The sequence below is a fragment of the Marmota flaviventris genome, chromosome 1, assembly GCF_047511675.1.
Source record: "Marmota flaviventris isolate mMarFla1 chromosome 1, mMarFla1.hap1, whole genome shotgun sequence".
NCBI classification, from domain to species: Eukaryota; Metazoa; Chordata; class Mammalia; order Rodentia; family Sciuridae; genus Marmota; species Marmota flaviventris.
The window spans coordinates 60,913,420-60,927,945 of NC_092498.1; the positions used below are offsets into that span (position 1 = coordinate 60,913,420).

Below are 14,526 nucleotides of genomic sequence, written 5' to 3' on the forward strand. Positions count from 1 at the left end.
AAAGTAAAGAAGAGGCAAAGGAAGATTGAGTCTATGAAAATCCAGTGGTGCGGAGTGACTAAAGTAAAAGTAAAAAATGTTAAATATCACATTTAAAATAATTTCTGCATGAATACAATTGTCTTACATTGACAAACTCATTAATAAATTCTTTTAATACATTGCCTGGTATGATGGTTAATTATGAGTGGCAACTTGATTTGCTTGAGAGGTGCCTGTAGAATTGTCAAATCATTACTTCTAGGTGTGTCTGTGGTATTTCAGAGAAGATTAGTGAGAGGAAGTGGGTGGGCACCATCCAATGTTCTGGGGCCTGGATAAAACAGGAAAACTTCAGAAGGGGAAAAACAATCTCTCTCTCTCTCTCTCAACCCCATAGCAGAAATTTTCTCTCCTGATAGTGTCCGTGGACATCAGGCTCCAAGTTTTTGGATTTTTGGACCCTGGGACTTGCACCAGAGGCTCTTGGGCCTTTGCCTCAGGCTTGGGGTTTCCCACTTAACCTCCCTGGTACTTGGACTGAGCCCTGCTATGAGGTGAGTTCTCCAGTTTTCAGACCACTACCATGGAATTTTTTAGCCTCTGCGATCCTTGAAGCCAATCTAAGAAACCCATACATACATACTCTACTGGTTCTTTCTGAAAGAGAACACTGACTAGCACACATGGTAATGCCTTAGGTGATTGTGGGAAGACCAATGCATCAAGGCTGAGTTCCATGTCTTAGTTGGTCTAGAGAAGGAAACAGTCATGGAAAGTGAAGTGTGAGTAGAATCAAGAGTTAGGTAGGTGAAACAGAGTCAAGGAAGGGCCTTGAGAATGTAAACCCTCAGGAGCTCTAGGAAACCTTGGATGGAGCTCAGACTTAGGAACAAATATGATGTCTTTTAAACGTTTACATATTTCTAAGGTTGAGATACAAAACTGAAGAAGATAGGGACTCCATCACATGACTTCACATCATCTTAAGACTGAAAAAGGCCACACTTTTGTCACCATAGCAGGCAGCTTCATGAAGTTCCAGATAAGTTCACAAGTGTTAATAAGACTTAAGAAAGAAGTAGAGGGCAATATATTGTATATTTCCATTCTCTTTCATTTCTAACTTGTAGAAGACTGTGGGTTTCTATGTTCACTTCTGGTAACAATATAAAGTGGCATTATAGAGTAAAAATTAGATATTGTCTAGGAAACATCAGGTTCTAATTACTTACCAAAGAGGGGAAAAGGGAGTTATAAATTTTCCATGAAGCTAAATTTTATGGGTGAATGTGTGTTGCATGAGAAAAAGAATACAAACTGAATACATGATGTAATCAGGTAGAAGATTCTTCAAAGGAATGTCAAACTCAATCAGACAATCTGTGATCAAAGACAACCAGGAAGCCCTGGTTCCTGGCAACATGGCTCATGGCTCAGTTGACTCAGGTAATATGAGAACAGGTTAACTGATTCAATGAACTAATGCAGATTTCATGTCTGGTTCTAGAGGATGCCTGTTCCAGTAACATATCTGAACTTGACCTTATTCTCAATATTAACTACCACATAAGATGCCTGTCTAGAAAATCTCTTGTTACCTATTAGTTTACCCCCAATTTTGTTGACCAAGAGAGCCTAAATATTCCCCACAGCTTGAATAAACTTGAGATGAGCTTCTTCCTGACTATAGGCCCCTAAACTCCCTTTTCTTAGAGCATTTTTCTTTAGAAAACTTCAAAATTATAAATTCTCTCTCTGCCCCTTTAGGATATAAATCTTCTATATGAATGTCTTTCTCAAATTAGTGGGAACCATCCTTTTGAAAAAAATCATTAAGAAAGTTGGAGTTTCTATCTCCCAGTCTCTGGGGGAAGGTGGGAGCCTAATTTTGATAAGTGTCAATTAGCAAACATGGATGGCCTAACCTCAATGACCAAATTCACCCCATGCTCCTGAAGTCCTCCAGTACTTTTTCATGGAGCTCATCACAGTGTTTAAAAATCCTCCGGCATTTTGTTTCAAGGGAGGTGAATCAATCTGTCTCCTCTATTGCAAGTCTTAAATAAAGTCTCCCTTGCCTCTTAAATTTTTAACCCCATCTGCTGCAATTGTTCTTTGACAATGGACTTTCTCATCTTCCTAAATATTTTACTCACTTGCTATCAGGCAATTCTATTTTGTTGCCTTTAAATCAGTAAGATACTTTTCTTTCAAATATGAGATTTAGAAATAAATGTGACTAAAAATGGATATGCATGACAGAGCTAGTGAATGATAGATGCAATAAAGAGCCAAAGTATTGGAGTGAAGAATAAGAAAATTTAGATAATTAAATAATACCAAGGAATAATTCAATGGAAAAAACACTCTCCAACTTCCTACCCCTAACACATACACACAGATATTAAGACTTTTTAACCTAATGCCACATATATCCAATGTCGGAAAACCTGGAAAATTCCTCTGCTAAGTATAGAAATCTTCTTCAAACATGCTATAAAATACATACTATAGCAGGATTTCAAGTACAGAATGGTAAATGTTGATTTTCTGGCAAGAAGCATCATTTGTATCCATAGGGATGACAGAAGTTGGTAGTTTGTCAAAAAGAATATTTACAAGGGACAAAAATGCAAACAAGTTTGATTATTGTTTATCAGCTAAATAGATATTTAAGATGCAGAACACTCAAGGTAAAAAAAGAAAAACAAAATAATGCAAAACAAAAAACACATGAAGGGACACATTTGGTCTGTGGAAAAGGCTAAAGTCCACATATTGTTCAAAACAAAGTGCCTAACTGCTTTTGGTTTTCTCAATGTTCTGTCTTACCATTGTTCTTTTGATGATAAAACCTAAATTGTAAATTTAAAATGTATTGACCAATACTATCTAGCTTGTTTGAAAACAGCAGGCTGTCTAAGATTCTCCAGAGAAAAATCTTTCACTTCCTTTTCTTCTGTTAATAAGGGCAATTAGAAACATAATGGTCCTATGTGACTGGAAGCTTTCTACTTAAAGCTTCTCAGCAGCAGCAGCAGCAGCAGAAAGCTATGCATCCCAGGTTTCTCTTCCAACATAGATAAATATTCCATTATCCACTTACTGAAGTCATTTTAACTAAATTCAGCCCAAATCCTCTCTCATAAAACAGATTATAATATCTTGTCAGTCTTTATTGAACTAAAATTAGTTATTTAGTGTGGAGCTCTGATTTTTTCAATCACTTGTTATCAGGACTGTGAAAATGAGTGTAGAAAATGAAAAAAAAAAAAAAAACTAAATGCATAATCAGATCTTGTGTTTTTAGTCACAGGATTTTTTAATAAAATAAAAAATGGTCTAGCGTCAAATAAGTTCATACGGTGGTGTAATTCAGTCACTCAGATTGTACTAAAAATCTCTGGGCAATATTTAATGATGAGTAACTTTAGTGTGAAATTAATTTTTCCTGTTAATGAGATCTGAATCTATCATTGCTATTTTTGTGTTGGAAGTAACGCATGACATTGCTATCTGTACACAATTGGGAGAAGTGTTTTTTTTTTTTTGGTGGGGGCTATTGGGAGTTGAACTCAGGGGCAGTTAACCACTGAGCCACATCCCCAGCCCGTTTTTGTATTTTATTTAGAGACAGGGTCTCACTGAGTTGCTTAGTGCCTAGCTTTTTGCTGATTCTGGCTTTAAATTTGTGATCTTCCTGCCTCAGCCTCCTGAGCTGCTGGGATTACAGGCCAGTGCCACTGTGCCAGGTGGGAGAAGTATTTTTTTGGTAGTAGAACTAAATTATTAATTCTGCTAATTGATATTTAAATAGTCCTCTGGGCCTGTCTCTGGTTTCTGGAAGCACGATTTAAGTTCATGCATTTCATTTCCCTTGAAATCCTGCTGCTTCCCATGATGCCAGACAGTTCCTTCTGAGAGACCCCTACCATCAGGGTCAAATGTAAATCAAAGCATGAAACTAAGAAAAGCAGATTTCCTCTTTTTATTTGCTTATCCTGTAAGTTTTTCCATGATAAATCTTAAGTCTGCCTCCATTTTCTCATTTCCATTCATTTAAAAAACAACATCTTTTCCAACTCTCAGGAGCTTTGGTTTTATGAAACCCTACAGTGCTTTTAGTATCCTCAAGGAATAGTAACAAAATTCCCTGGAGTCGAGAAAACAAGGATAAAACCTAGTATATTTTAGGATGAGCCGGTAGTATAGGGAAAATAAAAGGAAAAATGAATCCCCAAAGAGTTGGGGACCATCAATGTGCACCTGTAACCTCTACCTTGTGGTAGAATTGAGGATTATAATTTTTCAATTTGGCACATGTAAAATGGAATTGATCAGTATTTTAATTTGCATTCCTTTGATAATAGCTTGCTTAAACTTTGTTTGTTACACATTAAAACTTTCTCTTTTTTGTTAAATTAGCTGTTGTAGTTTTTGCCCATTTATCTTAGAGCACTTATATAGAAAGACTATTTAAAAACTGAGTTTTTCTGTTATTGCATTATTATATATATTGAGAAGTTTTCTTAATCTCTTATTTTTATCCTTTTAGGTTTTTTACTCTACTTATAACTTAAGAAGATTTTATCCATGCAGTTATATTTATTTCTACTTCTTTCAATGGGTAAAATTTATTACAGAAGAAATCAGTGTAAGAAGCAGATACTACAGTAATTTATTTTAAATTTTATAGAATTTAAAATACATGAATATTTTCTAATCTTTAAAAATGGGAACAATGTCTACTGCAAGGTATTGCCTACTGTAATAAGTATTTTAAAACCAAGTAGGTATAAGTGGAATAAGAGTAGGTAACATGTTACTTCTTTACCATTTATTTTCTCCTTCCTAGATAACAGGTTAGAAACTGCTACTTTCAGTGTGTTCATGCCTTGTCTTGTTGAGTCCTTTTCATTCCTTAAACTGCAAAGATTCCTCTTGCATATCTTTATCCTGATCCCGATCCTTTCATATTTGCCAGAATTGTTGCATCTGCTTCCATGGCATGTCCTATTATGAAGATTCTTTTTTTATTGAAGCTATTTGTTTACCTGTTGCCACTAGTATGTGTTCCCTCAGAAGCCTAGGACAGTGCTAGACACGTAGGAGTGTCAGTGCATGTATGTGTATATATGTATATATACGTGTCCTTATAAACCTTATTATTTCCTCCAATTCCTGTATGAAATTTTCAACTGATATCATCTTACATATTCTTAGATGCAAATGTCCTCAATAAAATACTTGCAAATCAAACTAAAAAACACGCTAAATATATTATGCACCATGATCAAACTGGTTTCTTTCATTCCAGACATGCAAGTAGGGTTTAACATACACAAATCAATTAATGTTGAACAGCATATAAATGGAATCAAGAATAAAATCATATGATCATCTTATAGATGCAGAATAAGCGTTCGATAAAATTCAATATCTCTTCATATAGAAGCCCTGAAGAAACGAGGTATAGAAGCATCACAACTCAACCTAATAAAGGCTGCATACGACAAACCAATAGTCAACAACATACTGAGTAGGGAAAAGTGAAAACATTTCTTCCCAAATCAGGAATGAGATAAAGTTGTCCATTCTCTCTATTCCTATTCCACATAGCATTTGAAATTTTAGCCAGAGCAATCAGGCAAAAGAAAGAAATAAAAGAAATACAAATTGGAAAGGAGAAAGTCAAATTATCCCTGTTTGCAGAGGACATGGTTCTGTGCTTAGAAAATCCTATAATCACTATAAAAAGACTCTTAGAATTGATAAATAAATCCAGCAAAGTAGCAGGATATAAAATCAACACACAGAAATCAGTAGCTTTTCTATAGAATCAAGAAAACCAATTTCATTCACAATAGCCTCAAAAGAATTTTAGAAGTCTACGAATTAGCCTAATCATGAAAGTAAAAATTTTTACAATGAAAATTATAATCATCAAGAAGGAAATTGAAAAAAGACATTAGAAGGGGAAAAGACCTCCCATGTTCATGGATTGGGAGAATTAATATTAGAATGGCCATACTACCAAAAGCCACCTACCAATTCAATATAATTCCCATGAAAATAGCAATGACATTCATCAAAGTAATAGGAAAAATTTATAAATTCATGTGGATACACAAAAGATTTCAAATAACCAAAGCAATCCTGAGCAAAGAGAGCTATGCTGGAGATATTGCAATACCTGATTTCTAATATACAGCACAGCCATACTAATAACCCATATGGCATTGACATAAAATATACACCAATGGAACAGAAAAGAGGACTAAATAAACCCATGCTTCTACCATGATCTGTTTGTCATTCATGGTGAAATACACACGTACTGGAGAAAAGACAGTCTCTTCAAAAAGTGATGGTAGGAAGACTAGATAACCATAAGTAGATGACTTAAACTAAATCCCTATCTCTCCCTTGCACAAAAATTGATTCAAAGTGGATCCAAGATCTCAATATAAAACCTCAAGTTTGTAACTATTAGAGGAAACCATAGGGGAAACACTTTCAGATATTGGCACTGACAAAGATTTCCTGAAAGGGACTTCAATCACTAAGGAAATAAGAGCAAGGATTGACAAATAGGATTACATTGAATTAAAAAACTTTGGCACAGCAAAGAAAACAGAGGAAAGAGATGACCTATTGAAGGATCTTTGTGAGCTATTCATGAGAGAGGAAATTAATACCCAGAATATATAAAGAACCCCAAAAGTTAACAAAACAACAATTACTACAATCAATAAATAGGCTAAAGACTTGAACACTTTTCAAAAGAAGAAATACTAATGGCCAATATTATGGCTCTTATAAAAAAAATTCTGTCAAGAATGTGGATAAAAAGGAACCCTTAGACATTGTTGGTAGAAATGTAAATTATTATAGCCACTATAGAAAACAATATGGAGGTTCCTCAAAATCTAAAAATAAAACTACATGAGATCCAGCTATACTACTCCTGAGCAGGTATGGAAATGTCACAGAGAATCCCATAATCTGTACAATTAATGTGAGTTAATAATTATTTTTTTTAAAATGGTGGGACCTAGTGGGAAGTCCTTAAGTCACTGGGTTCATTAACCTTAGAAGGAATTAAGGTTATTCTGGTGAGAACTCTAATGCTGCTGCCAAGTCCTTGAACCTATTAATCTGTGAGCTAAACTTGTTTTCTTTATAAGTACTCAGCCTCAAGTAGTTCATTACAGTAACAATAAAAGTACTAGCACACTTATCAAATCTGATTTGACCTTATTATTTGAGTCACTTTATGTAATAATATGAAAAGTCAGATTAACATGTTAATAATTTTTTCCTTATTTGAGAACTATAAAAAATTGGAGTTTTAGATCACTAAGGATATGTTTCCCTCAAATAGCATTTTTGCTAAAATGTTGGATAATTTCAGACCATGACTTTGTATAAGTTTGCTCCAGTAAAACATAGGTTCAACTTTCACTTTTAACTTATATGGGCTTGGTTTCATTTTAAGTCAAAAAGCATTATTATGATTATCCTCTTGTCAATGGCAAATTTATACCAGAGACTTTCTGTGGCAATATCAGAAGTAATTTTATTCTGAAAGAAAATAGCTTATGGTTTCATTAGGCATTTCAGTGGAGATAAAAATCAGTCAATTAACTGAAAATCTTAAAATATTAGACATCACCTACCTAGTTTATAGCTAGTATTTGAATAGTAGGGTACTGTCTTTTAATCAATTTCTCTATTAATAGAGTAAGCTCTCTTTTGTTTTAGATACACTATTTGTAACTTACCCAAGATTTCAAAATATGTATCAAGTCATTCTAATTCAAAACTATGGAATTTTAGTTGCCTCTTTCCAAATTGTATACTAAACGTGCCAGGAACTTAGAAAATGATACACCATAATATAACGCTTTGACATGCTGAGTTCTGAATTCCACGTAATTGGAAGGTCTTTGAAGCTGCCTTCCAGTCCAGGTCTAACTTTTCCGAGCTTCTCATCCCACACCTCCCACCCCAGCACGTGGAAGAGCTTTTCTCTGAAACTCCATTATCTACCTAAAGGCCAGCTCTGCCAAACAGAAACACAATTGCCTTCGATCCCCTCAGTAAGATTCCATTAACCAGAGAAGATTAAACTCTGATCATAGGAAGGAAGACACAGGAATGTCACCACTCCAAACCAGACCTCGTCATAAGCTATTATGTGGGCCTATTCGATTCCCTTAAAAATCACTTACTATTCCTCAAATGGCCCACGTTGACTCATCTTACTCTCTCCTGGGAAGCAGGGCATATAACTCTTTGAATCTCACTGGATTATTGGGTAATCACATTCTGGGTGCCCTGTGCATATTAATAAATTCATATGCTTGTATTCTGTCAATCTATCCATTGCCAATTCATTTCAATGAATTGTTAGAGGGCAGAGGGTAAATTTATCTCCTCCTACAAAACATGAGAAGAATTGATAAGAAACCAATGAAATATGATGATATGACCAATTAGTTTAATCTGAAACACAAAAGTTTTTTAGCCTTTTTAACCAAATATCACTTCTTGTTTTAAAGAAAAACACTAATCATTTTAATACACTGTTGAAATAATCGACTACACCTTCATTGCCTTCGGAAAACCCATATTTTTAAAGATTTAGAAATTCCTAACAACTCTGAATAAGTCTTACCAATGGACTTTTTGTATTTGCATGTTTCATTTGCAATATTGTATGTGAAGAAAATAAATGGATGATTGTCTACAAAAGAAAATAAGCCTTTTAAGTTAGTACTTATGTTGTGTGCCTAGAAAATGCTTGAACAAATTCCATGATTTTGTCATTTTTTAGTGCAGAGTAATACTCCATTGTGTATAAATGCCACATTTTTTTTTTTATCCATTCATCTATTGAAGGGCATCTGGGTTGGTTCCACAGTCTAGTTATTGTGAATTGTGCTGCTATGAACATCGATGTAGATGTAGCAGTATCCTTATAGTATGCTCTTTTAAGGTCTTCAGGGAATAGAACTAGAAGGGCAATAGCTGGGTCAAATGGTGGTTCCATTCCCAGCTTTCCCAGGAATCTCCATACTGCTTTCCAAATTGGCCGCACCAATTTGCAGTCCCACCAGCAATGTACAAGTGTACCCTTTTCCCCACATCCTCGCCAGCACTTGTTGTTGTTTGACTTCATAATGGCTGCCAATCTTACTGGAGTGAGATGGTATCTTAGGGTGGTTTTGATTTGCATTTCTCTGACTGCTAGAGATGGTGAGCATTTTTTCATGTACTTGTTGATTGATTGTATGTCCTCCTCTGAGAAGTGTCTGTTCAGGTCCTTGGCCCATTTGTTGATTGGGTTATTTGTTATCTTATTGTTTAATTTTTTGAGTTCTTTGCATACTCTGGATATTAGGGCTCTATCTGAAGTGTGAGGAGTAAAAATTTGTTCCCATGATGTAGGCTCCCTATTTACCTCTCTTATTGTTTCTCTTGCTGAGAAAAAAAACTTTTTAGTTTGAGTAAGTCCCATTTGTTGATTCTTGTTTTTAACTCTTGTGCTATAGGAGGAAGAGCATGAGAAGAAGATCACCATTAAACAGGGTCGAGATGGGGGAGGGAAAGAGAGAGAGAAGGGAAATTGCATGGTAAAGGAAGGAGACCCTCATTGTTATACAAAATTACATGTAAGAGGAAGTGAGGGGAAAGGGGGAAAAAAAACAAGAAAGAGAAATGAATTACAGTAGATGGGGTAGAGAGAGAAGATGGGAGGAGAGGGGAGGGGAGGGGGGATAGTAGAGGAGAGGAAGGGCAGCAGAATACAACAGACACTAGTATGGCAATATGTAAAAAAGTGGATGTGTAACCGATGTGATTCTGCCATATGTATACAGGGTAAAAATGGGAGTACATAATCTGCTTGAATCAAATGTATGAAATATGATATGTCAAGAGCTTTGTAATGTTTTGAACAACTAATAAAAAAAAGAAAAAGAAAGAAAGAAAAAAAAGAAAATGCTTGAACAATATACTGTAAAATATAGAGAAATGAGGAATTGTTGAACAATTTCATAAAACATGAAAAATTTATTTAGACTTGTCTTCACTCACAGGGCCACAGATAAAAGTACAAAGAACCTGTTTAGTTTTTAGCTTATTACACATTAAAGTTTGAAAAAATAATTATATATTTAAATTATTTTTGTTGAAAATGAACTGACTGACTCTTCTTCCTAGAGAGATTTCACTGTTAAAAAAAGTACGTTTCAGATATATTAATAAAGAAGAAAAAATTGATAATAACTTGTAGTAAACTACCATAGTAGGCTCATTTTTTTTCTTCTTCAAGGGAGAGTCATTTTCTCATATGTCAAATACTTTGTATTGCTGCAAATTTATTTCAGATGTGGTAAAAATAAAACTGTGAGGTCTAATATAAACATTTTTAAGATTGAAAAGGGAATTCAATGTTCCTTGACATACAATACTACATATCTTCTTAAATCCATATTATAACATTCATTGCCCCTATTTAAAAATACACATACTACAGGAATTTTCTAAGCGTTTCTTTATAATGTTGAGAAGTCATAAACATACACCACAGGAAAGAGCCATAAAATCTTCTTCTAAAGAAAGTAGTGATGACTTCTAAAATACTCAGATCTAAAAATACATGTTTTATACATTGATTTTACAGATATGCTCAAAGAAGCAACCATTAAGGCAAAACCACACAGTGGGTTTAGTTTGAAATGTCTGCCACAAACTCGGTACAGGTAGGAATTCTGGGCTCTTGGGAAAGGAATGTTCTGGAGAGGCCATGTCATCTTTCCTTATTGGGCCAATACAGACCTTGGGTTTGTTGGGATGAAGCTCCACTCAGTGAGTTCAGGTAAATAGTTTTCTGTCAAAGAAGGTAATGATGGGGTTGGGATTGTGGCTCAGTGGTACAGTGTTTGCCTAGGATGGGAGTTTGATCCTCAGCACCACATAGCAAACAAACAAATAAATAAAATAAAGGTTAAATTCTTAAACAAAAACAGAAAGAAAGAAAAATAAAGAATAAAAAGGAGATAGTCACAGAGTGAGAATAGTAAGTTGGTGTACATTTTTGCTCTTTGTTTATCCAACTTACCACGAGGTTGGATAAACCTAGACTTTGAAAAAGATTTAATGAAGAAAAAGATTCCTTTGGTTAAAAGGTATTCTTATCTTCCCAAATCCAAGTTATTGTAGGAGCAGAAGATCTTTGAGCATTTTCTTTTCTGGACTTCACATTTCTACAGCATGTCCCTCCTGACTTTTGGTTCAATGATAAGGCTCAGGGACTCCACAGGGAGGAGGCACATCTTCAGAAGCTATCCAGAGTTACTGAGTAGAGTCAATCATCAACCACTGCTTCTCAATCTTTTGCTAAAGAGTAGTGTGTATGTGGACAAGGCATACAGAGCTCACTTCAGGATGTTCTGCTTCTAAATCATCCTTTAAAAGATTTGTCTATTGACAAAACTACAAGAAAGTCCCTTGTAGCTAGCTGGACTAGATAGGACATAAAAGCTGGGGTCCCTCCTGGGAACACTGTGCTTTGTTGCAGGAAACGTCTAAGAAGCATGTTCTATAAGGAAGCAGGGAGCCTGAAGAGGAAGGAATATTCAGACATTTCTGAATTTTAAGTACTTGTTGCAAACCCTTCTAGACATCTCCAGGTAAATGGTGACTCTCTCCTCCATCTTTGTAGCTTGATTTCACATACATTTCACTTCCATTTTAAAATTTTTATTTACTTAATTTAAAAAAATAAAGAAATATATATATATATATATATATATATATATATATATATATATATATATATATATATATCATGTAAAACACGATGTTCTGAAATATGTATACATTGTGGAATGGCTAAATTGACCTAATTAACATGCACATTATCTCATTATCATTTTTTTGTGTGGTAAGAATGCTTAAAATCTACTTTCAGTAATTTTCAAGAATATACATTTACATTTTATCTTTTCTTATAGTGATTATAACTATATTGTAAGGTGTCTACTTTCTGATTTTTCACCCTTACTATATACTACTATATACTATTGTTATTTGGTGGTGTTTGTGTGGGGGATCCATAAATTTGAGTTTATGTTTGATACCTGATGTCTGAGGAAAGAATGAAAATGATGCTTATTTATTAAAAATCTACTACATGCTTCTACCGATAGTGCACTGCCTCTCAAGAAGCATAACCCTAGTCAATTAGAAAGCATCAACCTGTGCCATTGAATTTGGTAGCCACCAGACATGAGGCTATTGAGTACTTCAACTGTAGCTAGCTCAAAGTGAGATGCAATAAGTATAAAATGTACATTGAATTCTGAAGACTAAAATATATAATGTCAAATTATGGAAAATAAAAAACTTTTTCAAGTATAAGTACTAGATAATTTAAAAATATGTATGAAATTCAAGTTTTATTTCTATGGAACAATATTGCTTAGACCAGCTATGAATTTACCTTCTTGTGGGAAAGGAGGAGAATAACGTTGAAGTGAAAATATTGACAGAGAGACCAAAGGCAACAATAGCTGAGTATCTACTTAAAAAGGCCAGGCTGGACACTCTCTATGCATTATTTTATTCCATTATCACAATGTTTTACCTTTCCTGTGTGTTTTCATAGTATCTCTCCATCACAATACTTATCAAAATGTACCATAACTTGTCTATATGTGGGTCTAGATTACAAGTACCATGGAAATTGGGATTCTGTTTTTTCCTTTGTGTGTATGTGTGTGTGTGTGTGTGTGTGTGTGTGTGTGAGAGAGAGAGAGAGAGAGAGAGAGAGAGAGAGAGAGAGAACCTTACCATTCAGCATAATTTCCAGTACATAGAATACCAAATAAATTTCTGTTGAATGAAGAAACACATATTTGAAAGGATGAAGAAAGCACTCTTCTTGTGTGGACAAGGATGCTAAGGCTTGCAGAAGTAAAGGAACTTGCCTAAACCTACACAGTGATGGTCTACACTAAGACCATCAGATTCTAAAGCCTGTACTTCCCCATTATATTTCAGAAGTATCAGAAAAAAAGGTCAATTTACATAAAGTTAATTAATTTTGTAGAATTAAGGGATAATTCTTAAAAGAATTAAAAGGTTAGTAAAGAAAACATCAAGCATGATCAATACACTTTCTGAACAAAGGCCTTTATGGTACACATCATTCTCAATTTTTTTTTAAATTTTTTATTGTTGGTTGTTCAAAACATTACATAGTTCTTGATATATCATATTTCACACTTTGATTCAAGTGGGTTATTTTATGTCAATATTTTTAAGGGATGAACAGTTTTTTAAAGTCCCCATTTACAAGTTTTAATTTTTGTATTTGTTGAGCAAGAAAGTTTTGGCAGAAAGCTATCATTAGGAGCGTAGTGTGTATGTGGATAAGACATACAGAGCTCACTCCATACCTCTTGCAGAATTCTTGTGTATATGCTCCCCCTTCCCCACACTGATCACAGTCTGTGGTCTATTGCTATTAAAGGAAGCACATTCTCTTATAAATTTTATAAATTTGTTATTATATTAAGCTGTTTTTCTATAATATTAGCAAAAAATATAAAATGTGAAGGAATTTATTATATTTGATTAGGAATAATAGAACAGAGCTGAAGTTGCATACTGCGCCCTGTTGAACTGGAATCCTGGAGGGAGGGTTGTCCTTAATAGGATATGTATCACATGCAAAGAATGAAAATGGACAGATGGAATTCAGGGTCCACAGGAGAACAAAGAGAAAAAAAAAGAGGAGGCAGGGTACTTAAACTTTGTGTCCTCCTATCATACTATTTCCACTACTTAAAAACAAAAAAGATTTATTAAATTTATATATCTCTATCTATCTATCTATATTTGGAATTAAAATGTAAGAAAGAGTAGTTGGGAAGATGTTACTGAACAAATGGGATTAGAATTGAAATATTATAATCTATTGTTAGGATTGTTGTAAAATTATGAATACAAAAATAAAATTTCAGATTTGCACTAAAACATCATTAGAATAAGTGTCTTAGTTCTCTATGGCACAGTTTACATTTTTCAACATGTCTTTCTTCCCTCTTAGATCAGACAATCCTAGAAGGGTGGGTTATATTTTAGTCATTGCTGTTTCCTTGATGAAACATTTCACATTGTCTCTGTCCAGAGTTTGCATTCTAAATATTTTGGTTAAAAAAATTTAGTCTCAGCTAGGAGCGGTGGTGCATGCCTGTAATCCCAGTGGCTTGGGAAGGTGGCTGAGACAGGAGGATCGTGAGTTCAAAGCTAGGCTCAGCAAAAAGCAAGGCTCTAGGCAACTCAGTGAGACCCTGTCTCTAAATAAAATACAAAAAATAGGGCTGGGGATATGGCTCAGTGGTTGAGTCCCCTGAGTTAAATTCCCGGTATCCACCCCCACAAAAAAATTAGTCTCATTCAGCAACCAACCATGGATACTTTTCCATTTGTATCCTGCCATTTGTCAGATACATAGTTGGTGCTTTGTAC

General features: G+C 34.6%; 1 protein-coding gene across 2 annotated transcripts in view; it reads right to left on the reverse strand.

Annotated features, from left to right (window-relative positions):
- Magi2 (membrane associated guanylate kinase, WW and PDZ domain containing 2) overlaps positions 1-14,526 on the reverse strand; it is a 1,283,934-nt gene that overhangs the window by 327,236 nt on the left and 942,172 nt on the right. The gene's annotated exons all lie outside the window — the stretch shown is intronic.